The 27,151-nt window shown below is 41.9% G+C and overlaps 1 protein-coding gene across 4 annotated transcripts in view; it reads left to right on the top strand.

Annotated features, from left to right (window-relative positions):
- Window positions 1–2,624: 2,624 nt before the first annotated feature.
- The window catches only part of THRAP3 (thyroid hormone receptor associated protein 3), a 76,047-nt gene continuing 51,520 nt past the window's right edge, over window positions 2,625–27,151 (top strand). For 2 of the 4 annotated variants that reach the window (XM_060625767.3, XM_060625764.3), the window contains exon 1: window positions 2,625–2,746. The gene's annotated coding sequence lies outside the window, so the exon portion shown is untranslated. Of the gene's footprint in view, window positions 2,747–2,950; window positions 3,719–27,151 lie in introns of those variants that run through there. The other 2 variants (XM_060625768.3, XM_060625766.3) reach the window with 2 other exon arrangements.

Here is a 27,151-nt window from a genome sequence, read left to right as displayed (position 1 = left end):
GCACAAGTAGGGGAGGGGCAGAGAGAGAGGGAGACACAGAATTGGAAGCAGGCTCCAGGCTCTGAGCTGTCAGCATAGAGTCAAATGTGAGGCTCAAACTCACAAGCTTCAACTCACGAGCTGTGAAACCATGCCCTGAGCCAAAGTCGGTAGCTTAATGGGCTGAGCCACCCAGGTGTCCCCAAATCCTTATTTATTTTTGAGAGAGAGAGAGCACAAACTAGGGAGGGGCGGGGGGGGGGTGCAGAAAATTCGAAGCAGGCTCCGCGCTGTCAGCGCAGAGCCTGATACAGCTCTTGAAATCACGATTCATGAGATCGGCTCTTGATATCACGATTCATGAAATCGTGACAGAGCTGAAGTCAGATGCTTAACTGACGGTGCCATCCAGGAGCCGCCCCCTCCCCCCAAATAATTTTTTAAAAATTAAGTAATCTCTAAGCTCAACATGGGGCTTGAACCTTGAGATCAAGAGTCACACGCTCTACCAACTGAGCTAGCCAGGGACCCCCAACAATAGATTTCTTAATGTTGTCTTTCCAGTTAGAAGTAAGCTCTGTGAAGGCATGGACCACATTTGTTTTGCTTATCATTTTCCTCCTGAGCTTCTAGTACAAGGCCTGACTCAAATGAATGCAGTGAAAAGATGTTCTTTAAATTTTTTTTTTTTTTTTAGTGTTTATTTTTGAGAGAGAGAGAGTGAGCAGGGGAGTGGCAGAGAGAGATGGGGGGGGGGGGGGGGTAGACCAGAGGATCCAAATCGGGCTCTGTGCTGGACAGCAGACAGCCTGACTCAGGGCTTGAACTCATGAACAATGAGATCATGACCTGAGCAGAAGTTGGATGCTTACCTGACTGACTCACCCAGGTGCCCCTAAAATGTTCTTTCATGAGAGGAGCTCAAAGCTTAGTGGAGAATACAGACACATAAACAATTAACTACACAATTAGGTAATGTATTGGAGGGAAAAAGAGTTCAGTCTTCAGCAGGATTAGTTTGAGATACCAAGGTATGGGGACTCCTACACATCTGAAACAGACTGAGTTGATGCTAACATGTTAAGGGAGTAAAACGCACAGGAGAGATAGAAAACCACCCGAGTATGCCAGATCACTCAAGGAGCGAGGAGAGGCTGAATGAAAAGAGAGGGAGAAGGCTGGAACCGTGGGGTAAGTTTGGGGCCAGGGAACGGATAGAGGTGGGAGAGAGGTAAGAAGAGATCCAACAGAGTATTTCAGAAACCAAGGGGAACGACTATGCATTTTTGTATCCCTCTAATTTACCATTGTGTTCCTAGTATTTTGCACTGGGTATGGCATGTAACAGACACTCAGAAAATCTGTGAATTGAAAATTAAGTTGAATCAGAACCTTTCAAGAAACATTACACAACATGCAGGGAAGTGCTCAAAGAAGGAAGAAAGAGTAAGCAGCCTGGAAATACTGCTGCTGAGGTCAGTAAGGGTGAGGGCTGATGTGGCACGGTCTGAGAGTTGAGTTGAGGCTGGTGAACTTTCGTTGCAGAAAGAACAGTAGATTTCTTCAATATTTAGTCATGTTTACTTTGCCCTGGGGTTGCAGAAATCCACCAAAACCGATCTCTGTTCTCAAAGAGCTCACAGTTTGGTGGGGGAGACAAACACAGGCCTTGATAATTATAGAATAAGGTGGGAGCACATATAGTGAGGAGCTTGTAAACTTGGAAGGCTTCGTAGAAGAGTTGACATTTGAGCCAGTCTTTAAGGTTGGAGTTCACTAGTGCAGTAATTCTGGAGGAAACAAGCATGTGCGAAACCCTGATAAATGCAGTGGCTCTCAAGCTTGTAGGTGCATAAGAATCACTGGAGAGTTGCTTATAACACAGATTCCAAGCCTATATAGTTCCTGGGAAACTTCTGTTTTAATAGGTGAGTGGCATCCATTTTAACAAGCTTCACGGGACTACTCTTCTAGAAAATCTCTTTCTGTGCTCCCACAGTCATAGGCCGGGGTGGGGGAGTGGGGGTAGGGGATGCGGGAGATGAGGCCAGACGGAGCTTGACCCATCGGGCTCCTGGGGTTCCCATAGAGGTCACGCTATCACAATAAAAACAGCTCCATTTTGAGTCACGCTGCTTTCAGGGTACAAGCCGCTTTCATGTGCTTTACTTGTCGGACTCTCGCAGCAACTCTGCGGGATAGAAATTACCCGTCTCGTATCATAAGGGAGGAAACCAAGGCTCACTGAGGGGAGGCGATGTGCTCAAGGTCACAAAACGAGAGGTAGCAGGGAAGAGACGGAAAGCCTGGCGACCAAATTCCCAGCTCAGAGTCTCCACCACAACGAAGGCAGGCCGCGAGTGGGTGGGGCTCAGGCCCTCCCTTCAGGCTGGTTCCAAAATGGTGGGGGTAGTGGCGTCAGCAACGCCCCCGCCCCTTCCGTCCACCTCCCTCCTTCTTCCCCAGGCCACCCAGGCGGGGGGAGGGGATGGAACGGAGCAACCCACGTGACTGCCGACAACCTGGCGCGTGACGCAAAGCGGCGGGCCCAACGCTCGCCTTGCCTGGTGGGAAACGTAGTTAAGCCGGCCGGCAAGTTGGCGAGGAGGGGCCAGCCTAGCACTACATTTCCCAGGAGGCAGCGGGACGACGCCGCAGCTACCGCCGTCGGAGAGCGGGGACGCGGGGCGCGCTGTCGGGCGGGGGCGAGGTTCGGGCCGGTTGTGCCGTTGCGAGGTTGCAGCTGCGATCGCTGCGGTGGGCCCAGGTGAGTGAGGGCCTCTGATGGTGATTAGGGCAGCTCCGCCAGCTCCAGTCTTTTTGGTTTTTGTCTTTTCTCCGCGGCGGCTGGGTCAGGGTCCCCGGCAGGCCCGGCGCGGAGCCGCTTCCCCGCGCCTACCCCCAGGCCTCTGAGCGGGCCCCACTCTCTCGGCTCCTCCCCCTCCCCGCCCTTCAGGGCTTCCCCTCGCTTCGGCCTAGCTCCCGACGCTTTAGTCCTCCTTTTCTCGAGAGCAGCTCGTACTTCTTTTTTTTCCTCCTCGTAAGCTGTGAGGGAGAGGCTTCCACATCCTTCGTCTCTCCCTTTGGCCGTAGGAACCCCATTATTTGGATTTTTTCTTTTCCCCGAACTCTTTGAGTGCAACCCAGCCCCCCTCCCCCTCCCCTCGGTCTCCATTGGCCTGGTTCTGCCTTCTCCTAGGGCGCATGTGGCTGGCCCTCAGTAAATGTTAGTCCTTCTTTTTTGCCTTGCGGCCAGAGGAGGCATAGTCCAAATTTATCTGCTGCGGGAACATTTGTGCGCCCACTTTTATTTCAGTCTCTTGGGGTGGAGGTGAAGCCGATATGCATTCCAGTGGTAATTGGCGTGTGTTCTGCTTGTAGAAGGCAATTTTCTTTGCCTCCCTTAGCACTTCAGCAACTTTTATCAGCTATTCTCATTGCTTTTCTAAATCTTAGGGGTGGAGCTTGGCAGAAGCTGGCGAGTAGCGCTGGTGCCCAGAAGTTCGAAGCCATCAATGGTAGTAGGGTGTTTACGGAGGGATTGTTAATTGGATTGAAGGAGAAGCCTCAGTATGGTAGAGCCTGGCGGGCGAGAGCCAACGAAGCTTCTGGTGGCAGCATAACAGATGGACTCTGGAGCCAGCTTTCGTGGGTTCAAATTTTGGTTCTGTTAGCTTTTTATTTTAGGTCAAGGGGCTTCCCTTCCAGGTGCCTCAGTTTCCTTATCTGCAAAATAGCGGTAAGTAACGGGGTTATTTTATAGAGTTCTTGTGAAGATTAAATGAGATTAAATTGAAAACCGCTTAGCTCATTACCTGGCATGTATTAAACGCCATTATTATTATCCTCATCGCTTACAGGATTTCCAGTCTGGGCCCAGAGTGGAAAGGCATGTGTCACACTATCATTTTCCTTTCCTTTCAGATGGCCCTCCCCTTTTTTGTTTATGCAACTATTGTCCGTTAGGTTATCTGGACAGCTTGAGGTGTCCAACAGTAGCCTGTTGAAGTCAGAAGTGGTTCCTGCCATGAAAAACTTCTGGAGCAAATGGGGCTTAGTTTGCTCTTTCTTGGGAATTCTGCTTTGTGAACTCCTAGTGCACAGACTTTAGCAATACCGAAACCAAGTTTATTCTGTAGCCAGTCAGGCTTGATTGTATCTTGTAATAGGTGAATTCAGGTTTTCATAAAACACTGTTTAATAATCGTTATGTCCAATATAGGCTTATTTTTTTGTTCTTTAAACCTTTTGGTAGCAGTGAAAGGTCTCCGGTTTTGAGGACTGATGTTTTTAGTCTGCAGATGAAGTACAGTCCAGTTTTAGTGGTGGTGTAGAAGAACTACAGCAAAAATAGTTCTTTAGCTATTTCATTAGCATTGCCACCACATACAGATACTTTTTGAATTTGATTCAGCCATTGAAATCATGGATTATAAAAAGAGTGAGTGTCCTGTACTGAGAGATTGCAGGGAGGAAGCTTGGAATATTTCTGAGATTAGCACAGATTAGTGCTGAGATGGAAGAAGATGAGGCTGCCTGAGAGGGAGCGGAGGCAGATGATTAATTTTATTTATTTCTTTGGATAGTCTCAACCACTGAGAATCTTAAGATGCTAGGCTGTTTCTCTTGGGCACGTTGACATCCTGAGTTGAAGGAAGTGTGGTTAATGCTCGTCTCTCAGATATTAGATTTTGATGGATTGCTTCACATGGTCATTCTGTAAACATCTAAGATTGATTCAGTAAATAGTGCCTGAGGACGTACCATCTACTGGCTCCTGTGCTAGGCTCTGGGAGTACAGGGACATGTGAGACAAAGGGGTTTTGCTTTTGGAGAACTGCCAGTATAGTGGGGGAAAGATATAGCAGGTAAGCAAATAAATGACAAATTGAGAAAAGTAATGTGGAGATCCCTAGCAGGGGACTCTTTGCTAACAAGGGAGACCTAAGGGTGGTCAGAGAAGTTCTTTTGGGTGAGAGTGAGGAGCCAGTTTTGTAGGAGAGAGCATTTCTAGGTGGACGTAACAGCAAGTGCTGAAACTTGAAGGTGAAAATTTAGTGTGCTTTCAGAACTGAAAAGAGGCTGAAAGTAGTTGACACAGAGTAGTTACTGAACAGATGGACAGTAAGGTTGTTTGTGGAAGCCATCAAAGCTTTCTGATTTATATTTTAAAATCACTTTTGTAGAGGTGTGGAAGATGGATTATGGGGGATAACATTTAAGAGGCTGTTGTATTGGTCCAGGCTGGACATGGCAGTTGCTTAAGTAGAGGGATAGAATAGAGATGTATTGGTGGGAAGAAGGGAGAGTTTGGAGACGGTGTAGGTTTAATGTTTAAAACAGGCCATTCTTTTCTTTTTTTTTTTTTAAATTTTTTTTTTTTTCAACGTTTTTTATTTATTTTTGGGACAGAGAGAGACAGAGCATGAACGGGGGAGGGGCAGAGAGAGAGGGAGACACAGAATCGGAAACAGGCTCCAGGCTCCGAGCCATCAGCCCAGAGCCTGACGCGGGGCTCGAACTCACAGACCGCGAGATCGTGACCTGGCTGAAGTCGGACGCTTAACCGACTGCGCCACCCAGGCGCCCCCAGGCCATTCTTTTCTATTTTTTTTTTTTTAAGTTTATTTATTTTGAGAGAGAGAGAGCAGTGCTGGGGAGGAGCAGAGAGAGGGAATCCCAAGCCAGCTCCGCACCATCAGCACAGAGCCTGATGTGGGGCTTGAACCCACGAACCATGAGATCATGACCTGAGCTGGAACCAAGTGTCAGATGCTTAACTGACTGAGCCACCCAGGCGCCCCAGAACAGGCCATTCTTAATCCGTGGTCCATGTACTGTAGGGGGCCCCTGAACTCCGTAAAATTTTTGTGGGGGAGTGTATTTCCTCAAAGTTCAATATGTTCCATCTTATTCATTAGTTTCAGTGTTTAAGAACCACTGTTCTAGAGTCTGTTATGCTGGTTTATAACCCATAAAAAAGTAATTGCCCATGGGTTACCAAGAGAGTTTAGAGTCACGGGTACCCTTTTCTAAAAGATTGATTTTCTTCAAGAATTTTTTAATTTTTTTTTTAAAGTAATCTCTGTACGCCACGTCAGGCTCAAACTGAAAATGCTGAGATCAAGAGTCGCCCCGAGAACTGAGCCAGCCAGGTGCCCCATTTTTTAGTCTTTTATGGGAACTTTTTTTTTTTTTTTTAATGTTTATTCATTTAGGGAGGGAAAGAGAGAGAGCTCAAACAGGGGAGAGGCAGAGAGAGGGAGGGCGGGAGAGCATCCCAAACAGGTTCCGCTCTGTCAGTGCAGAGCCCAGTGAACACGAGGCTCGAACTCAGAACTGTGAGATCATGACCTTAGCCAAGATCAAGAACTGGACTGAACCATTCAGGTACCCCAGGAACTTTTTTCTTAAATCAAAGTTAAATGTGCCATAGGAGTCATCTTTTAGTTTCTTTTTGTTCGCAAGGTACCGGCTGATGCACATACTGAGGAAGCTGAACATTAGTGAGCTCGGTTTCATGAAAACCCATTTCCTAATTTTCCTTCCACTGGAAGAAATAGTTCTTATTTTAGTGGTAGAAATGCAGAGTAAGATTTTCTTCTTGCTTTCCTTCAGCAATTAGGGGCTTTAGACGTATATTCATATTTTTTTGTAGTGTGTTTTGACATGCCAGCATGTTATTGGAAGCATAGGGTGTATTTTCTACCCCAGAGTTAGAGCTCTACCACTGAGAGAAGCATGTGTTTTTCTTTATATGGCAGAGGTTGAAAACTGAAAGCTTATGGACTAAATCCAATCTCCAGATGTGTTTTGATTGGCTCACACAGTATTGTAAATTTGAATTTGTTGTCAACATTAAAAAACCAAGGAGATTTTATGTAAAAATTTGGATTCAGTGTGCTTTTGAAAAATCTCTTCTGGCAGTGTGTTTCTGCTTTGCAGCAGCCATCTTCTCTGGTTGGGCATGTCCTCTCCAGTTTGTCGTAGCCCTCTCCACAGCCTGACATGTATCCCTGACACGGAGCAGAGTGTCACTTGGTATTATTTTACACCTTTATATTACTTGTTTGTTTGTAGGCATTTTAATTTGTTCTGGATATATGATATAGGTCTCTACTGCCTGCACTGGAAGTCCTTTTGCTGTCTTAACATTGTATCACCATTAAAAATTGTTTTCTGGGGGCGACTGGGTGGGTCAGTTGGTTGAGCATCTGACTTCACCTCAGGTCATGATCTTGCGGTTTGTGGGTTCAAGCCCCGAATTGGGCTCTGTGCTGACAACTCAGCCTGGAGCCTGCTGTGGATTCTGTGTTTCTCTCTGTCTCTCTGCCCCTCCCCTGCTCGTGCTCTGTCTCTCAAAAATAAATAACCATTAAAAAAAATGAAAGAATTGTTTTCCGTATTGGTGCCTTTTTTTTTTTTGGACAGTGAGGGAGATAAAATTCAGAACATTGTATTATTTTGTTTCCAAACTCAGAAACCCAAGGGCTTTTAGAAAGCATAAAGGCATTGATCTGACCCCTGCCCATTTATTATTACTATTATTACTATTATTATTATTTATATATTTATTTAGAGACAGTGGGAACAGGGGAGGGCCAGAGAGAGAGAGAGAGAGACGTGCATACACACACACAGTCTGAAGCAGGCTCCAGGCTCTGAGCTGTTAGCACAGAGCCTGATGTGGGGCTTGAACAACCACAAACCACAAGATCATGACCTGAGCTGAAGTCAGATGTTCAACCAACTGAGCCACCCAGGTGCCCCCAGGGTCCTCATTTTTGTTCTGCCTGATTTGGTTTTTAGCATCTGGAATGTTGTAACTGCATAGCTGGGCCTGTTTCAGAACACAGAAGAAGACCAAGCAAAGAGAAGTTGCTGAATGTCTAATTAGAAGACTTTAGACTCTTATCCTCAGGGATAAGAACCAAAGTTGTATGTGTTTTTAATATGCCTGTGTGAAGTCCTTTGCTATCAATTTCTGTGTGTAGGTTTTTTTTGGGGGGGGGGTAATAACTCAGTTTTTCTTTTCTATTTTAATAGGGCAAGATATGGGGTGCCTGGGTGGCTCAATCGGTTGAGCATCCGACTTTGGCTCAGGTCACAATCTTGCAGCCTGTGGGTTCGAGCACCGCATTGGGCTCTGTGCTGACAGCTCAGAACCTGGAGCCTTTGGGTTCTGTGTCTCCCTCTCTTTCTGACCCTTCCCTGCTTGCACTGTCTTTCTCAAAAAATGAATAAACATTAAAAAAAAAATTTGTTTTCGAAAGCCATTCTGTAAAGTCTATTCTGTAAAACTGAGTTAACTGTATAAGTTGTGATAATGATGGCTTTTCTTGAATTTTTGTAAGTTTAGTCAAGTATAGATTGGACGGGAGATTTTAAAGTACCATTTGGAGGGGTGCCTGGGTGGCTCAGTCAGTTGAGCATCTGACTCCTGATCTCAGCTCAGGTCTTAATCTCAGGGTTGTGAGTTCAAGCTCTGCATTGAACTTCAAATACTGTTTGGAGTGAGGAGGGTGCCTCAGGTAAGAGCATTTCTGCATTGCTAATTTTTTACTCTGGGGTTCTGCTTAACATTACATTTTTATCTATTTAAACATTTTTTCTTTAAATTTATTATTTTAAGTCCATATCCAATGTCGGGCTCGAACTCATGACCCTGAGATTAAGAGTCGCATGCTCTTCTGACTGAGCCAGCCAGGCTCCCCAACATTTCATTTTTAAAAATCAAAACAACATTGATTCCCTAACTCCTCCCCCTGCCCTATGGTTTAGTTAAGCAAAGCACAACCTGTAAAACCCTTGGTGGGGGCAGGTAGTTGTCTTCAGTTTTATTTCCTCTGCTTATAGATAGGTGATTATTGAAAAAAATAACATTGCAGAAATTTGTAATGTAGAAAAATAAGTTTCTTGTGTATAATGCTAGCTCTTTAGGCCAGTGTAAGCAGTTTGGGTATATAGAAGAGATTTCCGTTCTCATTTGTTGTACTTGTGATTTTTTTTTTCCACCCTTTGATGCCGGTTAAAAGGTATTTCTGAATAGTAAAGGTAGACAGGAAGGAACCAAGGAGGAAGTAGAGATGAACCTCTTTGGTTTATTATGAAAGCTGAATACTTAAAACATTGTTTTAGAAGGACTTAAAGTGCAAAAGTGTATTTGTGATATTCTTGTTTTCTTGGAAAATTTGGGTGATAGTGTTGATTCTTGGGTTAATGTTTTTCCTTTGTTCATAGCATAGATTTTAGCTTGCCTGTTCTCTCCCTTTGTTTCAGGATTATTTGTCACATAAGTTTTTGCTGGACATTTTACTATTAGCAAGTACAAGTTGTTTGACCATTCAGCCAGCCATATTAGGTGATTAAAGTGACCTTGAATGTAGTGCCATATTGAATGACTATAGAATGAGGAAGAGAATATTTTCATTTGTTGGCTTGTTCTCTTCCTTTTTTGCTCTGGAGGCTACTTAGTGTTGGAGGATACATCTAACATCAAAGTAGTTATAGTTATTTATTTATTCTTGAGAAAGAAAGAGGGCATGCCAGGGGCAGAGAGAGAGAGAGAGAGAGAGAGAGAGAGAGAGAGAGAATCCCAAGCAGGCCCAGCCCAGTGGGAGCTGACACAGGGCTTAATCTCACTGTAGCAAGATGATGACCTGAGCTGAAGTCAGATGTTTAAACGACTGAACCACCTAAGTGCCCCATGAAAGTAGTTTGATGAAAGTAGTTTGATAGGTTGTTTTTTGTTTGTTTGTTTGTTTTTTTGTATTTTCAGCAAAACATTTTCTGTTGCGGTGTTAGTAGAGTGCGCTCATAGAGGTACATGATCTTTGGTACCTAGAGGCCTTAGTTATTAGATGCAAGGGATGAGAAATGGAAGTCCTTTTTTTGTTTATTTTTTATTTTTATTTAAAAATTTTTTAAGTTTATTTATTTTGAGAAGGAGAATGGGAGAGATTGAGAGAGAGAGAGAGAGAGAGAGAGAGAGAGAATGAATCCCAAGCAGGCTCTACACCATCAGTGCAGAGCCTGATGCAGGGGCTCAAACTCACTGAACTGTGAGGTTGTGGCCTGAGCCAAACCAAGAATTGGACTCTTAACTGACTGAGCCACCCAGGTGCCCCCCCCCCCCCTTTTTTTTAAACTGGGACTCTGGGGCAAGTTGCTTATCTTTTTAGAGTATCTGTTCAATTTCAAATGGAGATAGAAATCTTAGTTTCCCATTTTTTCCACATCCTTGTCAACACTTATTTTCTGTTTGTTTGTTTGTTTTAAATGGTAGGCATTAAAACCCGTTATGTTGGCTATCATGTGCTTGTGGCTATTTGTGTATCTTAGAAGAAATGTTTATTCAAGTCTTTTGACTATTTCTCATCTTAACATTTTTGAAGCATTTTTTTTAATGGTAATTTTTTTTTTTTTTTTTTACGTTTATTTACTTTTGAGACAGAGAGACAGAGGATGAACGGGGGAGGGTCAGAGAGAGAGAGAGGGAGACACAGAATCTGAAACAGGCTTCAGGCTCTGAGCTGTCAGCACAGAGCCCGACACAGGGCTCGAACTCACGGACCGTGAGATCATGACCTGAGCCGAAGTTGGACGCTTAACGGACTGAGCCACCCAGGCGCCTCCCCCCCCCCCTTTTTTTTTTTTTAATTAAGTGGGCTTCATGCCCAACTTGGGGCTTGACCTCACAACTCTGAAATCAGGAGTAGCATGCTCCACTGACTGAGCCAGCCAGGCGCCCCACATTTTTGAAGCATTTTGAAGTCAGTTTCAGATGTCAGTACATTTCACATCTAAACACTTCAACATGCATATTGTTAGCTAGAGTTCAGTATTTGCTTTTGGATTCCCTTTTAGCAGGGAAAGAAGGAAAGGGAGGTAAAATATACACACTGAAGTATGACCATCTTTGTAAGTGCTTGAATGGAGAGGTTTTGGGTGCCATTTCTTAACTGGAGTAGTTCACTTTTCTTCTGATTTAATGATGATGTTTGTCTTGAGTTGGATTTTTGCCAGATTAGTATTGTGACCATATAATTTATCAATTTGAAGCAGGACACCATTGAGAGAGAATGCTATTAATATGATGGGACAACAGGTGTAAAATGTCTTTAGCAAACTTAGATGTAAACTCAATCTAAATACTAAAGCACATTTATAGGTTGAGTTTTTTTTCAAAAGTAAATGTTTATTTAAGCACTTTACATGCCTTATGTCATTTAAACCTATATTTTAGGAGGTTAGTAAAGAACTTTTTGTTTTACAGATGACGCTGAGGCCCAAGGAAAGAGAGAGGATTTGAATCTAGGTGTGGCTCTAACTCTCCCCTCCTAGGCACTGTGCTATACTGCTCAGAGTAGTGGTCTAGGGAGTAGATTGGTCACTAAATTAAGACAGGGTCCTCAGATAATAAAATGTCTCCATTTTGTTATTGTCATGTTTATTAGATCTAAAGTTAAAATATTTAACTTTTATTCAGAAATAACGGGCTTGAATTCAGCTGACAGACTTTGTGGTTCACTGCTGCAGATAGAATGACAGAAGATGTATTTCAGAATTGACCATATTTGCTTAGCTTTTTGTATCTTTTAAAAAAGTGTTTATTTTGGGGGTGGGGGGAGAGCACGAGCTGGGGAGGGGCAGAGAGAGAGAGAGGGAGGGAGAATCCCAAGCAGGCTCCCCTCTGTCAGTGCAGAGCCCTTTGTGGGGCTCAGTCTCATGAACCATGAGATCATGACCTGAGCCAAAATCAAGAGTTGGACACTTAACCGACTGAACCACCCAGGTGCCCCATATCTTTTCATTTTTAAAATGAAAATATACCTTTCTTTGAGAGAATTAAACAGTATGTATGTTTGACATTAATATAAAGAATATGTGAAAAATTGTACAGTTTAATATCTTATGAAACTTAACATAATCACATATTGTCATTTATTATTAAATAGTTTGGATGTGTAAAAGTGAAAACCCTGTCTCACACAAGTTTAGGCACAAATGGAACCAAAGCCCTCTAGTCTTGTGCTGTTTTCACAGTTGAATAAAACAGTGTTAGTTGGGCACACTAGAAATTCTCACATGTAGTTTTTTTTTTAAGATTTTAAGTAATCTCTACATCCAATGTGGGGCTCGATCTCAAAACCTCAAGATCAAGAGTTGTGTGCTCTATTGACTGAGCCAGCCAGGCACCCGTCACATGTAGTTGTTTGAAACTCCATTTGAATTTGAGTTTAGCCATTTCAGTGAATAATCTCAGTAAATGGTTGGACTCTTGGCTCAGTAGCAGTGGATCTGAAATTTATTGGATGAGTGATACATAAGAGTGTCATTTAACTGTTGCAAATGCTTTGCCATAGCAGTTATGATCATTTCTTGTTTTGTTTTATGTTATTTTTAAATAGTCTCTACCCCCAAGGTGGGGATTCCAACTCACAACCCAGAGATTGAGTTGCACACTCCACCGTCTGAGGCAACCAGATGCCCTGAACATCTCTTGATAATTTTTGAACATCTCTTTCAGAGAAGGAAACCTAATGAAAAAATTTTTTAATGTTTATTTTTGAGAGAGAGAGCATGATTGGGGGAGGGGCAGAGAGAGAGGGGGACACAGAATCCAAAGTAGGCTCCAGGCTCTGAGCAGTCCACACAGAGCCTGACGTGGGACCTGAACCCACGAACCATGAGATCATGACCTGAGCTGAAGTTGGAAGCTTAACCAACTGAGCCACCCAGGCGCCCCTTAATGAAATTTTTTTAATGAATTTTTTAACATGGTTAACTCAAAGTGCTAACTTCCTGATAAAATCTGATACCCACACTCATCATAAATGAGGTATTTGAGTATGTGAACCATAAATGTAAATAAAGATAAGTTAGCTAATTTCAAAGTAGTCAACTGAATTATTGCTGTGGTTATTCGGAAATTAGGATTTTATGTGCTAGTCAAAAGTATACGTGAGCTGTAGCTTTATGTACAGTATGTTATTCCAGCTGGAATTTTGACTTTACCCTTCTCACCTCATCTTATTCTGGTAACTAATCTGAGAGTTGCCAACAAGGAATAGAGGGCACTTTCTCAGGAGAGGATCTTTGGTTTCCTTGTTGGGTATTAAGTATCACTGCAGAGCTATAGGAATATACAGGCTTTGTATTCTGCCTTTATTCCTTTTAGTGAATAAGAAACCATTGTTCAAATATATAAATCCTGGATACACTTTTTGATGTTTGTCTCTTTATCATAAAGCATTATGTTTGCAAAACTAAGATTTTCTTAGAGTAACTCTTGAGCAATCTTAGTTTCCTGTTGAAAATATTTAAAACTTTTTCTTGACTACATTTCTTGTTACACGTTATATAGCAATTAGTGTAATTTTTTTTTCCCTCACCCAGCAGTCTGTGCCTGAATTGGACCTGATGTGGAGTTAGGCAACATCCTAGGGATTTAGCCTGATCTCTGCTTTTCATTGTACAGCTGTTTGTGTATCAGCATAGTTTTTTGGAGATGATTCTGAAAACAATTACCTTTAAGGATTTGTTTTGTTTTTTGGCAATTATGTAAACACGTTGCTGGGGAAAAAGCCCCTCCCTTCCAATTTTGTGTTTTCTTCAAACTGCCTTTTTAGAATACAGTGTGCTATGTGGTTTACATTCATCGGTTCATTTAATTCTTATGATAGATTGTAAGATTAGTGTACAGTATTTATTTTTTAGAGCTGAGGAAACTTAGATTATACACCTTGCTCAAGCCTGCAACGAAGTGGAGTCAGGATGCTAATTCAGGTTAGTTGTGTGTTTGCAACATGACTTTACCATTCTGCCTGTATTCAACAGATATCTTCATGTGCTTGTCCTTCGATGTGGAGTTGTTTCTTTTTTTTTTTATTAAAAAAATTTTTTTTGTTTATTTTTTGAGTCAGAGAAGATACAGAGTGTGAGTGGGGGAGGGGCAGAGAGAGAGGGAGACACAGAATAGGAAGCAGGCTCCAGGCTCTGAGCTGTCAGTACAGAGCCTGACGTAGGGCTCGAACCTAAGAATGGTGAGATCATGACCTGAGCTGAAGTCAGGCGCTTAACTGACTGAGCCACCCAGGTGTCCCTATGTGGAGTTGTTTCTTTGATGTGACCTTAAGAGCACTGCTTTATGAATCTTATTTCAAGCTTTAGAAGTGTTTGCAAAAATCTGTGTTTGGCCAGGAAGTTTGTGAGATAAGTGGGAATACTTGTACTTCTCTGTCACTATCCTAGAGAATCTTTTTTTCCTCTAGAGACTGGGAAAGGGAGTGAATCTAAAAGGAGCACAACCAGTGTTCAGTGTTGTATAAACCTTTTCTTCATGCTTAAAAAAAAAGCCTGCAATATGAAGGTAACCAAAAGAGTACAAAGAATAATACAAGTAGTACCTGTATATTTAAGAGATCAATTTAATTAAGAACTAAAGCTCTGCTACCACAACTGAATCTTCTAGGAATGTTCTCTCTCAACCTTGCTTCTGATTTTGGTGTTTATGATACTTGTGTGTTTTTCTAGACTTTTACTAAACATGTATGGTTTCCTAAACAAAATACCGTATTTTTTTTTTGTGTGGTTTTAAGTTTCATGTCAGTTTTTTAATTTTTTATTAAAAAAATTTTTTTAAATGTGTATTTATTTTTGAGAGAGCGAGTGAGCAAGCATGAGTAGGGGAGGGGCAGAGAGAGAGACGCACAGAATCTGAAGCAGGCTCCAGGCTCTGAGCTGTCAGCACAGAGTCCGATGCGGGGCTCGAAATCATGAACCACGAGATCATGCTCTAGTAGGACATTCAATTCGACTGAGCCACTCGGGTGCCCCTGTGGCTTAAGGTTCTTTAACAGGTAAATGGCTAGCATCATGATGTGAAAGGATTGGGACACTGAAGACCAAGGGCTTTTTCTTTTTCTTTCCTTTTTTTTTTAAGTGGGCTTCATACCTGGTATGGAGCCCAATGTGGGGCTTTGAATTCATGACCCTGAGATCAAGAGTTGGACACTTACTGACTGAGCCACCTAGGTGCCCCATAGACTCTAGTTTTAGGTCACCATCTTGGGTAAAACCCTTCCTTTTTGTGAGCTGTTTCCCTTCTGTAAAACTAAGGTTGTACTAGATATGATCTCTAGGGGAGTGCTTCCAGTTCTTAATGCTCTGTGACTCTCCTAGTCCTAGTTGTTCAAAACTCATATTCTCTTGGATAGTGTTTTTGCCTTTAGAGTGGATTGTGATCTCTTAATCACAAGACTCTGCTCTTTGATTAAAGTCAGCTGTAGGCTGCCTTGAGGCTAACACACCCTCTGTATAGTCTTGATGGTAATGAATTTTCTCTTTATTCTCCTAGCACTTCAAGTCATAATTATTTTTTCAGATACTTATTTCATGAGATTTAGAAATAGGTCCATAAACGTTATTAAGTGCAAGCTGGCTGGAAGTTGTATTAACCAGGTTCTCAGCAGAATAATGATAATGCAAACTGAGCCGAGATAAACTCCATTGTATTATAAGCACCTGGAAAGGTACAGAGTTTCTGATCCATCTTTATGCTTTCCACAGTGTCCAGAGAAAGAAACTAAGAATTGTTTATTTATTTATTTAAAGATTGTATTTTTAAGTAATCTCTATCCCCAATGTGGGGCTTGAAGTCACAGCCCCGAGATCAAGAGTCGCATGCTGCACCCACTGAGCCAGCCAGGCACCCCAAGAATTATTTTTACTGTTGAGTGCTTGCTCTACTACTAGGAACTCTACTAAAATTTAGACGTTTTTCTCATTTAATTATTGCAGCAGCTTATGAGGTAGTATTACTCCTAATTTATAGATCAGGAAACAGGCTTACAAGAGAATGTTTTAAACTGATTTTTTTAACTTTTTATTTATTTTGACAGAGAGTGTGTAAGCAGGGGGTGGGCAGAGAGAATCCCAAGCAGGCTCTGCAATGTCAGCACATAGCCAGATGTGGGACTTGATCCCACGAACCGTGAGACCAGATTAAAAAAAAAAAAAATTAGATAAAAGAAAAAAACATAAAAGATCAGATTAAAAAAATAAAAAAAATGACTTGAGCCAAAGTCAAGAACTGGACGCTTAACTGACTGAGCCACCCTGGTGTTCCTTAAATTAATTTTTATGTGATTTCAGAGCTTGTAATTTTTCTTGCCACAGTATGCTGCCTAGCAAAGATGTTATTCATAGCGTGTGCTCAATGAGTATTAACTGAGTGAAATATTTGTAAAATGTTTAAAAAAATTTTTAAGTACATTGTTTTATCTTTATGATAGTCTTTTCAGAAGAGGGGACTGGCCAGTCTTGATAGGCCAAGTGAATGTCTTACTATTAGGACGTTGTCAAGGCAAGGTAACATGTTTTTGGTGATTGTGTTCCAAAATTAAAAATTCAATCAGGGAGGCGGATTAGAAGTTGGGGATAAGGAGGGTAGAAACCAGAAAGACCTCTTTTCATTGTATACTCTTGTACAGTTTGACATTTTTACTATGCGTGTACTACTAAAAAGAAAAAAACTAGGTAAAAAGAATTGAACAGTTTGCTTAGGCAAATAAAAGTTAATACTCAACTTTCACAATTCTGTACCTGCTTTTCTCTTTTTTAAAGCTGTATATACATGACAACATGGATGAACCTTGAGATACTATGCTAGGTTACATAAACTATACGTAGAAGGCAAGTCTTATTATTCCACTTACATGAAATACCTAGAGCAGTCAGATTCATAGGGTAGAGTGTTCTGCGTGGGAGAGTTATTGTTTTATGGGCACACAGTTTTAGTTTGGGAAGATGGAAAAGTTCTGGAGATGGATGGTGGTGATGGTTGTGTAACAGTGTGAATGTACTTAATACCACTGAACTGTACGCTCAGAGATGGTTAAAATGTTTAATTTTGTTTATGTTTATTTTTCCATAATAAAACAAAATATGGCTGATAATTCATTTGTTTGTCATTCAGCAGACATGTACCTAGACACTGGGGATACAGAAAGGAATTTAATTTGGTACTTGCCCTGAAGAAGCTATTAGTACTAATAATATGACACAACTAGTGGTTTTCAAGGAAAGAGAGGTATTTTTTTTTGCTTTTTTGGTAAATTTTTTATTTTTTTCTTTTTTATTAAATTTTTAAAATTTATTTTTTATTTTTATTTTTTTACATTTATTTATTTTTGAAACAGAGAGACAAGGCACAAGAGGGGGAGGGGCAGAGAGAGAAGGAGACACAGAATCCGAAGCAGGCTCCAGGCTTTGAGCTGTCAGCACGGAGCCCAACACGGGGCTTGAACTCACAAACCGCGAGATCATGACCTGAGCCGAAGTCAGATGCCCAACCTACTGAGCCATTCAGGCGCCCCATTAAAAAAAAATTTTTTTTTTGAATGTTTATTTATTTTTGAGAGGGAGAGACAGAGCGTGAGTAGGGGAGGAGCAGAGAGAGAGGGAGACACAGAATCCGAAGCAGGCTCCAGGCTCCAGGCTCCACACTGTCAGCACAGAGCCTGATGTGGGGCTCAAACTCACGAACTGTGAGATCATGACCTGAGCCAAAGTTGGACGCTCAACCGACTGAGCCACCCAGGTGCCCTTTTGGTAATTGTCTTTTAATGTTTATTTAAGACAGAGTGTGCGTGCCCGATCAAGCCTGGAAGGGGTAGAGAGAGGGGGAGAGAGAATTTGAGCAGACTCCGTGCTGTCAGTGCAGAGCCCAGTACGAGGTTCAATCCTACAAACTGTGAGATGATGACCTGAGCTGAAATCAAGAATTGGATGCTCAAGGGGTGCCTGGGTGGCTCCATTGGTTGGGTGTTCGACTTCGGCTCGGGTCATGATCTTGCGGTTTGTGAGTTCGAGCCCCGCGTCGGGCTCTGTGCTGACATCTCAGAGCCTGGAGCCTGCTTCAGAGTCTGTGTCTCCCTGGCTCTTGGCCCCTCCCTTGCTCATGCTTTGTGTCTCTCTGTCTCTCAAAAATAAATAAATGTTTATAAAAAAAAAAAAAAAAAAAAAAAAAAAGAATGGATGCTCGTGGCCCCTGGGTGGTTCAGTCAGTTAAGCATCTGACTTCAGCTCAGGTCATGATCTCGCAGTTCGTGAGTTTGAGCTCCGCATCGGGTTCTGTGCCGACAGCTTAGAGCTGACCCTCCCCTGCTCTCTGACCCTCCCTTGCTCTCTTGTGCGTGCGCTCTCTCTCTCTCTCAAGAATAGATAAACGTTAAAAAAAAAAAAAAAAGAGTTGGACGCTCAACTTCCTGAATCACCCATGAGCCTCTCGAGGAAATAGAGGTTTAAGTTTTCAGGAAGTGGTAGCTTGTAAAAGTTTTGCACTGTGATAAAAAGATGGGAAAGTAGCTCTTAGGAATTCCCTGGCAGTTTTATCTGCTGGTTGGTCCGGAGGATTCAGGTGAGAATGTTATGTTGCCCCAAGGTACTTCTGTGTAGCCTGAAAGCTTGATTTTAAAAACTACCAATCTGGGTAGAAACTGTCAGGTGTAGGGATGACATATTGATCCCTCTCTCTCTTGTAAATTGATAACCTTGGCACAGAATAGTGGTGTCATTTAGGCAGCCAACTCTTTCAGTCTGGGATCAAGTTTAGGCTTGGGTTTGTTGCCAGAGTTACTGCTTCTTTAAGAGGTTCTGAAGATGTATAATGGTCTTACCTTCCTAGTCTACCATAAAGACAAATTCTGAATTCTTGGGAGAAGAGACACAGTCATTGTTTAATGACCACATGACTACCGATATTAGCTGGTTGAAGTCTTGTCTTTTAACTCTGATTTTGACATTGGCCTGATTGATAATATTTATCTGTTGAGTGCTTAACATGTGCTACGTACTTTTTCAGGTACTTTACACATACATCAGTTCATTCAATTTTTGTAACAGCTCTTTGTAGCAGGAACCCATTTTACTGATGAGGAAACAGATAATGAGATTTAATAAAGTAACTTATCACAGGTGTCAAAATTACTGGCTGGTGGTGCTGGGAATCAAAGGTAGTCAGCCTTTAAGCATGTGTTTTTTTCTTATTTATTGGGCCAGTGCTTTGGAAATGGCTTTGGGATGTTGATTACTAATTGTATTTGTCTTACTATAAGTTACTAGGTACAAAGATTAAAAAATGACAGTTTTTACCATTTGAGACCCCTACGGTTTTGAGAATTACTGCTCATTAAGGGTTTATTCTTGTATGGCCATTTGTACTAAATGCCTTTGTTAATAAGCAAAGGATGTAGGGACATCTTTGTGGCTCAGTTGGTTAAGTGTCTGACTCTTGATTTTGGCTCAGGTCATGATCTCAGTGTTCGTGAGATCAAGCCCCATGTTGGACTCTGTGCTGACCGCATGGAGCTTGCTTGAAATTCATTCTCTTGCTCTCAAATAAATAAACTTAAAAGAAAAAGAAAAAATAAGCAAATGATGTAGAACCAGAGTTGGCACACTTTTTCTCTAACGGTTCTGAAAATACTTTAGGCTTTGGAGGCCAGGAGGCAAAACTGAGGCTATTAATGTGAGTACTTAAATAACAGTAGAGAAAGCAAATGTTCTCTAAATATTTTTATTTTATTAAAAAAAATTTTTTTAATGTTTGTTTATTTATGAGAGAGAGTGGGAGGGGGTGCGCAGAGAGAGGGAGTCAGAGGATCTGAAGCATAGTTCTTTCATACTGACAGCAGAGAGCCTGGCGGGGGGCTTGGACTCATGAACCGTGAGATCATGACCTGAGCTGAAGGTGGATGCTTAACCAACTGATCCATGTGGGCACCGCTATTTTATCTTTTTTTTTAAATGTTTATTTATTTGGAGAGAGAGAGCATGTGTGAGAGTGTGAGAGGGGCACAGAGAGAGGAAGAACTCCAAGCAGTCTCCACAGGCAGTGCAGAGCCTTACCTGGGGTGCGTTCTCATGAAGTGTGAGATCATGACCTGAGCTGAAATCAAGAGTTGAATGCTTGACTGAGCTACCCAGGTGCTTCCTTTTTATAAGTATCTCTGTACCCAGTATGGGGCTTGAACTCATGACCCCGAGATCAAGAGTTGGCATGCTCTACCAACTGAGCCAGCCAAGCGCCCTGAGAAAACAAATATTTCATTGGCAGAATTCAAAATATAATAGTTGAGTACAGTTGTTGTAAGGCAGCTTTGTTACAAGAGTGGAATTCACTTTGGGGGATACCATTTCGTGTCACTGGGGTTCAAAGTTAGCTTTACCTATCGACATGGATGGCAAGTGTTCATTTGTTCATGCAGAAATCTGTAGTGAAGATTTCACATATGTGTCTTTGAAAATGTCTTTACACAGACAGGTACTGCCAAATATTAATATTAATCCATAAGCATATGATTTTTTTGAGCATATGGTTTATTTGGGCACATTCATCATTTGGAAGGCAATTACAGAATTCTGTTAGATTCATTTCTTGATATTTGCCTTTTTGTATGCCATTAACACTGCAAAGCATTCATTTCCAGTGGAAGATTAGATGGAAGCTGCTGCTGCTTTTTTTTAAAATAGGCTCCGTGCCCAGCATGGAGCCCAATGTGTGGCTTGCACTCAAGATCCTGATATCAAGAGTCAGATGCTTAACCCACTGAGCCCACTTCTTTTTTTTTTTTTAAAGATTTTATTAAACATTTTTTTTAATGTTTATTTTTGAGAGAGAGACAGCATGCAAGCAGAGGAGGGGCAGAGAGAGAGGGAGACACAGAGTGAATCCGAAGCAGGCTCCGAGCCATCAGCACAGAGCCTTAAGTGGGGCCCGAACTCATGAGACATGAGATCATGACCTGAGCTGAAGTTGGATGCTTAACCGACTAAGCCACCCAGGTGCCCCATTAAAGATTTTTTAAAATAATCACACCCAACGTGGGGCTCAAACTCACAATCCTGAGAACAGGAGCCACAGGCTCCACTGGCTGAGTCAGCCAGGCGCCCCTAGATGGAAACTTCTCAGTTTCACAGACAGATTTTCAAAGATGGAGATTTACTTTGCACTTTAATTAAGATTGGAAATATGCTGGAAGTGTAGTTTGAGTTAAAATATGTCTGCTTCAGATTTTTGTGGGAACAGAGAGATCTCATTGCTTGTGTTAACTTTTGACAGTACAGGAAGTGAATGAAATAATTTGACATTACTTGAAGCTAAAACAGCGTTTACTTAAAAAAATTTTTTTAAGTAAAAAATAAAATTTTTTTAAGTAAAATAAAAAATTTAAGTTTATTTTTGAGAGAGAGACTGAGAGAGAGAGTGTATGTGTGTGTGCACATGATCGAGGGAGAAGCAGAGAGGGAGACACAGAATCTGAAGCAGGCTCTAGGCTCTGAGCTGTCAGCACAGAGCCTGGTGGCGGGCTCGAACTCACCAACCGTGAGATCATGAGCTGAAGTCGGACGCTCAGCCGACTGAGTCATCCAGGCGCCCATGTTTACTTTTGTTCAAATTAATTTGCCATAGTAATCATTCCCATAAAAATGCTATTTTGCCTTATAACTTTTTATTGAATTCATTAAGAAACATTAGCAAGTCTGCAATAAAAGTTAATTTTCAAAGCTTTTCAGTATTCAATAATGTTGAAGGGTGGTTTTTTAAGAAAAAATTCAGATTAAAAAAAATTACAACTAGTGGTGCCTGGGTGGCTCAGTTGGTTGAATGTCCAACTCTTCATTTCTGCTCAGGTCATGATCTCACGCTCTTAAGATGCAGCCCCACATCCTGCTCTGCTCTGGGTATGGAAACTGCTTGAGATTCTCTCTTCCTCTCCCTCTGCTCCTCCCCGGCACATGCTTTCTCTCTCTCAAAAAAAAAAAAAAAAAAAAAAAAAAATCACAGTAAAATTTTACTGCTGCTAAGCCATTGAACTGCTGTTGGTAGTGCAAATCAGGATCCACCTTCTATTTCTGACAAAAACTCACAAAACTGACAATGGTTAAATCTACAAAAGTGAATTGAGAGTGAATGGAGGTTACTCTTGACAATACTGGCTCAACATGTAATGAAAAGTTTTTTGCAGAGTACCTGCTGGTGAATAGTACAGTGAATAACCATATGCTTGAAATACCTTACATTTTCACAAGCTCTGTAAATTTATCCAATTATGCCCTTCTCTAGACATGTTTTTACTACGGTCATTTGTGACACATCTTAGCAGATTCAAATTCAGGTTGTATTAGTGTTCTTTCAGTGTCTTTGAAAAGTTCTTACCTGTAGTTGTTCCCCATAGACTATTCATAGAGGCTAACTCTTCAGTTAGTTCACACTGGGCATTGACCTTCTCCAGTAAAAAACTAAGCAGTGTCAGTAATTGTTGAATCAAGAACCAAGAAACACCACTGAAATCACTCCTCCACCCTCCCCCCCCCTTAGCAAATGTTCTATTGTTGAGTAGTTTCAGATTTACAGAAAATCTGAGAAAATAGTACAAAAGGTGACCATATACCCGTACCCCTGTTAGCAGAGTAGTATGGTACACTGGTCCATAAACTAACAAACCAGTGTTGATGCATTCTTGCTAACTGAAGTCCATACTTTGTTCACATTTTCTTAGTTTATACCTAATAACCCTTTTCTGTTCCAGGATCACATCTAGGATATATATTTAGTTGTCATGTCTCCTTAGACTCCCCTTGGCTGGTACACCTTTTCAGACTTTTATTATTTTTGGTGACTTTGGCAGTTTTGAGGAGTTAGATACTTTGTAGAATGTCCCTCGGTTGGAATGTTTCTCATGATTAGACTGGTGTTAATGGGTTTTGGTGATAAAAGACCACAGAGATGAGATATCATTTTCATCACGTCATATATATAAGGAGTACATGCTATCAACATGGTTTATTGATTTATTTCTTATTTTATTTTTTTAAATTTTTGTTAATTTTTTTCATGTTTCTTCATTTTTGAGAGAGAGACAAAGTGTGAGCAGGGGAGGGGCAGAGAGAGAGAGGGAAACACAGAATCTGGAGCGGGCTCCAGCTTCCAGGCTGTCAGCACAGAGCCCAGCGTGGAGCTCGAACCCAGAAACGATGAGATCATGACCTGAGCTGAATGAAGTCAGTCACTCAACTGACTGAGCCACCCAGGCGCCCCTGGTTTTTTTTTGTTTGTTTGTTTAATTAAGAAAGGTTTTTTGGGGGAGAGAGAGTGCGTGCACAGGAGGGTCAGAAGGAGAGGTGAGAGAGAGTCCTAAGCAGGAGGTGCACACTGTCAGTGTGGAGCCCATCCTGAAGCTCGAACCGATAAACCCTGAGATCATGACCTGAGCTGAAATCAAGTTGCATGCTCAATCGGCTGAGCTACCCAGGTGCCCCCATACTGTAATTTTGGAAGGAAATCACTTGGCTCACCCCACTCCACTTAAGGAATGGAGGAGAGCTATGTTCCACCTTCTGGAGGGTGAAATATACATAAATTATTTGGAATTCTGCACGGTGATTGGTTTATTTTCATCCATTTATTTAAATCCATATAGACTCATGGATATTGTATTCTTTGAGTTATCCACGACTACATTTTGATCAATTTTTTTCTGATTTGACTTGAAAACTCATTTGGGCAGGAATGTCCTTTTGACGTACACATTATGGTGTATTGTTTGTTATGCAGTCCTTACTTTCTGGCACTACAAGATATTCCAGGCTTATCCAGTGTATTCCTTGCCTCAGCCCTAGAGTCCGTCACTTCTCCCAGAAGCCTTTGTTTCTTTTATTGGAGAATATTATTTGAAATCAAGGTCTGGGGGCACCTGGGTGGTTCAGTCAGCTGGGCGTCTGACTCTTGATTTCGACTCAGGTCGTGATCTCATGGTTCGTGGAATTGAGTCCCACGTCAGGCTTTGCGTTGATGGTGTGGAGCCTGCTTGGAATTCTCTCTTTCCTCTCTCCCTCTCTCTTTCTCTCCTCCCCCTGCTTGTGCTCTCTCTCTCTAAATAAATAAATGTTAAAAAAAAAGTCAAGGTCTGGTGCTAGGTGTATTCATTGCTGCTGGGATGTTATTGCTCATAGGTCTTTCCAGCTGACAAAGAAAGGAAAGGTATGTATGTATACATAATCGGAAATGTGTGTATAATACATTTTGTATACATAGAGAAGTATCTAAATATTTCTGATGTTTCTGTGCGTATTCACTTGTATCTGTCTAAACAGGAGTTTATATTGGTATCTCCACTTTTAATAATTTTAGTTTTAAAGATTCTATTTTTAAGTAATCTCTACACCCAACCTGGGGCTCAAACTCAACAACCCCAAGATCAAGAGTTGTGTGTGGTACTAACTGAGCCAGCCAGGCGCCCCTTGATAGCTCCACTTCTAAGCCAGTACCGTTGGATCATTCTAGCCTTTCCCTCCTTTCTTGTCTGTGACGTCCGATTCCCAACAGTGAGAAATTTGGTTCTCGCCGTTTGCCATCCATTTATTATGATTCCACTATACATGTGTAATTGTTTAAGAATCGTTACCCCATACCCCCATGGGAAACAACTTTAACAACTAGAATACAGTGGTTATGTGCAGTTCCTTTTGCTGTTAGTTTTCCCTGTTCCACTCCTTTCATAGTTACTTAGGTCAGCTTCTTTTCCCTCCACTTACTTTATTTTTTTTTTTTTTTTTTTTTTTTTTTTTTAAATTTTTTTTTTCAACGTTTATTTATTTTTGGGACAGAGAGAGACAGAGCATGAACGGGGGAGGGACAGAGAGAGAGGGAGACAGAATCGGAAACAGGCTCCAGGCTCTGAGCCATCAGCCCAGAGCCTGACGCGGGGCTCGAACTCACGGACCGTGAGATCGTGACCTGGCTGAAGTCGGACGCTTAACCGACTGCGCCACCCAGGCGCCCCTTACTTTATTTTTTAATTGACTACTAATGTTGCTCCTATTGTCCTCAACCCTTACAGTCAAAAGGCTAATAGTCTTAAATGAGTTCATTTTCTTTCTTTTTTTTTTTTAATTTTATTTTTTTAGATTTATATCCAAATTAGTTAGCATATAGTGCAACAATGATTTCAGGAGTAGATTCCTTAATGCCCCTTACCCATTTAGCCCATCCCTCCTCCCACACCCCCTCCAGTAACCCTCTGTTTGTTCTCCATATTTATGAGTCTCTTATGCTTTGTCCCCCTCCTTGTTTTTATATATTTTTGTTTCCCTTCCCTTATGTTCATCTGTTTTGTCTCTTAAAGTCCTCATATGAGTGAAGTCATAGGATATTTGTCTTTCTCTGACTAATTTCACATAGCATAATACCCTCTAGTTCCGTCCATGTAGTTGCAAATGGCAAGATTTCATTCTTTTTGATTGCCGAGTAATGCTCCATTGTGTGTATATATATTCTCCACATCTTCTTTTTTTTTTTCTTTCAATTTTTTTTTTTTTTTTTTTTTTTAATTTATTTTTGGGACAGAGAGAGACAGAGCATGAAAGGGGGAGGGGCAGAGAGAGAGGGAGACACAGAATCGGAAACAGGCTCCAGGCTCTGAGCCATCAGCCCAGAGCCCGACGCGGGGCTCGAACTCACGGACCGCGAGATCGTGACCTGGCTGAAGTCGGAGGCTTAACCGACTGCGCCACCCAGGCGCCCCTCTCCACATCTTCTTTATCCATTCATCCATCGATGGACATTTGGGCTCTTTCCATACTTTGGCTATTGTTGACAGTGTTGCTGTAAACATTGAGGTGCATGTGTCCCTTCGAAACAGCACACCTGTATCCCTTGCATAAATACCTAGTAGTGCAATTGCTGGGTCGTAGGGTAGTTCTATTTTTAATTTTTTGAGGAACCTCCATACTGTTTTCCAGAGTGGCTGCGCCAGTTTGCATTCTCAATGAGTTCACTTTCTATGGACACATTTCTTTGGCTGCTGCCACAAACATGATTTGATCAACCCACTAAATAAATGGCTTTCCTTGTTAAGCTGACAAATGAACCACTCAGAAACTTACTTTGGTTGTAGCTTCATTTTTTTTTTTTTTTTTTTAATTTTTTTTTTTAACGTTTATTTATTTTTGAGACAGAGAGAGACAGAGCATGATCAGGGGAGGGGCAGAGAGAGAGACACACACAGAATCTGAAACAGGCTCCAGGCTCTGAGCGGTCAGCACAGAGCCCGACGCGGGGCTCGAACTCACGGACCGTGAGATCATGACCCGAGCTGAAGTCGGACGCTCAACCGACTGAGCCACCCAGGTGCCCCTGTAGCTTCATTTTTATTTTTTGTTTTTGTGAGGGTTTTCTGTTGTGATGAGATACTCGGTTTAAATTTTTTGTTTGTTTTTGAGAGAGGGAGAGAGAGAGAGAAACATGAGTTGGGGAGGGGCACAGAGCGACAGAGACATAGAATCCGAAGTGAGCTTCAGGCTCTGAGCTGTCAGCACAGAGCCCAACACGAGGCTTGGGCCCATGAGCCGCAAGATCATGACCTGAGCTGAAGCTGAACGCTTAACTGAGCCACCCAGGCGCCCCAAATTTTCTAATCTTCCTAACAAAATTCTGTGAAATGGGATTATTGTGATGAGTTCTTAGTTTGGTAATGTTGATGGATATTGTTTTCTTGGTACAGCCATGGTGCTTTTTCATAATAGACAGTGTTTTGCCATATAAGTTGTTAAAATAATCCACACTTCACACTTGCCCTTAAATGGGTAACATTCAAAGTCCACTTTTGTCATCGTTTTTTTTTAATGTTTGTTTTGGGGAGAGAGAGTGCATGTGTGTGCTTGCACACACGTACGTGTGGGAGGGGTAGGAGCAGAGAGAGAGAGAGAGGGAGACAGAGGTTCTGAAGCAGGCTCTGCACTAACAGCGCAGAGCCCGATGTGGGGCTTGAACTCATGAACCATGAGATCATGACCTGAGCTGAAGTCGGACGCTTAACCAACTGAGCCACCCAGGTGCCCTGGCTTCTTGTTTCAGCCATCTGGATATACACTGGTAATTTAAAAATAATAATAAAATGTGATATGACAGAATGCATGGTACTTTTGAACTACTCTTGGGCTATAACCACTTCACTGAAATTTGTAGTAGTGCGAAGTGGTAAGACCACTATGTGCAGTCTCTCTTGCAACTACTCAACTCTGCTGTTGTGTGAAAGCAGCTATCTGTAAACGAAGGAATGTGGCTCTGTTCCAATAAAACTATTCATAGATGCTGAAGTTACAATTT

This window comes from Panthera onca, chromosome C1, assembly GCF_046562875.1.
Source record: "Panthera onca isolate mPanOnc1 chromosome C1, mPanOnc1 haplotype 2, whole genome shotgun sequence".
NCBI lineage: Eukaryota > Metazoa > Chordata > Mammalia > Carnivora > Felidae > Panthera > Panthera onca.
The sequence above is the reverse complement of the archived record's forward strand: the minus strand, read 5'-3'. Positions and strand labels throughout refer to the sequence as shown.